The following is a 2,605-nucleotide window of genomic DNA, read 5'->3' on the forward strand; positions in this document are numbered from 1 at the left end:
CAAACGGTTGCTTTAACACTAGTCTCCAGCTAGTGTGAGGAGGTGTGAGAGGTAGACCATAAGGGAAATGGAAAATGATGATGGAAGGCGGGGATCTTGACACATTGGTATTTACCTATAAGCCGAGAGTGGCCCATCTGATTTCATATTTTACCTGTTTATGCTCTTTAGTCCTTACATTTTTCTGAAGATTAAGCTTTAGCCAAGGAGAGCCTACAAGTTGCAGATGGTATTGATTACATTCTGAGAGTGGGTTTAAATGGATCTAACATAAATTATCCTTTAAACCAAAGAGTAAGAACGAGTGATTAGGGAAGAGGCCAGAAATGAAGATAATTAAACTTAACTACCGGTTCTCTTGCAGAGAAGTACTTTGGTGAGCAAACTGCCTCAGTTTCCTCCATCCGAAAATGAGAAAAACACTGCCCCTTCTCATCAAGTGCCGTGAGGCTCCATTACTGCCTGAAATCTGCTTGGAAATCTTCACACAAAAGGTGCCATGGATGTGAAATGAAATGTTAGCATCCAATATCACGTAGGTCTCACTCTTCATTCCTTCTCAAGTGTCTACCACTTCTCCTTTCAACAAGTATGCCTTTTACCCTGCCACCCGGAGTCTCTTGACTAATTCTCTGGTGTCTAAAAATTGCACTTGCAGATAAGTGCCAATGGACATCGAGCTGCCCTTACGCCCCTTAAAAATGATTCCAATCCTGTTTTTATCTGGACGTATGCTGCACTCTAAAGAGCTGGAGTGAGACAGAAAGCAGCTGGCCAAAACAATCATTGGTAAAGCCATCAGAATTTGCATGATTTAACAAAAGGCTCTATGAGCTTCCTGAACGATGTGTGTGGATCGTTGTCATTGTTAAAAGTGATGGGCTCTATGCACATAAGATTTGAGGAAGGGAGAACAAGACAATCCTTGTAGGATCTGAGGGCATTGGGTTAGCCAGGGACTATGATAAACTGGCAAGTTGACAGAGGGGAATGAATGACCAGTATGCTGGATCTGACTCCCCACCCCTCCCCCCCGCCCCCACCCTGACCCAGAAAAACTGGAAGCATGGATTTTTATGCAAACTCCAAAATTTTAAAGGTTGCCGACAATTAAACAAAACATTGTATGTCAAAATATGTCACAGGCCACGTGTGACCTCTAGGTTTCCAGTTTGCCACTTTTTATTTGCAAAATGTTCCATGCCACAATAGTGTACTTCTCAGATAAACGCTCAGAACTATGTGGGCTCTCTTCCCTTCTGAAGCAAAATATCTCTTTTTGATTGACTATAGCTAAAATTCCTATGTGTGGAATTGTCCTAAATCCTATTCAAAGACAATAATTCTTGGAGACCAACCATGTGTCAATACTATGAAGTATTCAGAATGTGGGTGACACAGTCCCCTTCCTCAAACTGCTCACAGAAAAGGAGACAAGATCAGAAGCGTTCACTGAATCTCTCAACATAAGTGAAACGACACCACAAACCAGGTGCCCCAAGACTCCATGGAGGGAGTGAGGACACACAGGGGTGGGGCCCAGGGAAGAGACTTCAGGGAATGCCACTCCTGAAGTAAGCCATGAAGGTCAATGGGGTTTTGACAGATGAAGCAGCTGGAGGAGGGCCTTTCTGGTGAGAGCTTAAGCGAGGGCCTGGATGTGGGAGGGGCCAAGCATGTTGAAGGAAGCATGCATGACCCGGTTTAACTGGAGCATGGGGTAAGTGTGGGGATTTGTGGAGACAAAGGCTAAGCAAAGCTCTCCATTCTATGGAAAGCTGTTCTGTAATGCTCAGGCAGGCTGTATGTGCCTAGTAGTAGTAGTAATGAAGGGCAAATGAAGGAGATTGAACGGGATAGACTGTGGTTTGTCAGTTTCTGCTTTCCTCAGCCTGTCTACCTATACATACTGAAGACTTTCCATCCACTGGCACAACTGCAGTCAGGTCTTGAGCTAACATGGCCTGTGTGTTAGGAGTCTATTCCCACCAGTGAATGAGGTCTAAAATTAGATTTACTCTTCTAAGTCTGCCATCCGTGATGTCCCTTGGGTATTCCATCTTCCTCCAGACACAGCCTGGGTACTCAGGTCATGAGATGATGGCATTTTTCTCCCATGTTCCTGATGTGTATTCAGGGTCTGGAATTTAGTCTTGAACCCTAACAAGAGTGCCTAGAGTTCCAACCAAACCTCCTCGATGCTTGCTGACTTTCTTTTTATGACCGAGTGTGGGAAGAATGCATTGTGTTTTGTATTACCTGAGAATCTACCTGGAAGCCATCTCTAATTTGTGTAGACTACTCCTCACAAATCAAGAAGGCTTCCCCATCTGATTGGAATATCCAAGACTCAGAGATGCCCATCACTGTGACCTCTCCACCTTCGTGGACATTTTAGATGGCTGCTTACTCTCTTTAGGGCCACATACCTTGCATTCACATCTTAGCCCTCTTCTGCCAGCTTTTAAAATGTAAACTAACTTAAATAAAATTAAACTAAAAATACAACTTGTCAGTTGCTTTAGGCACATTTGAAGTTCTTAATATCCACAAATAGTTACCAACTACCATACTGGATAGCCTGAACCAGAGAGCCCTCCAATCA

Source organism: Leopardus geoffroyi, chromosome C1 (assembly GCF_018350155.1).
Source record: "Leopardus geoffroyi isolate Oge1 chromosome C1, O.geoffroyi_Oge1_pat1.0, whole genome shotgun sequence".
NCBI lineage: Eukaryota > Metazoa > Chordata > Mammalia > Carnivora > Felidae > Leopardus > Leopardus geoffroyi.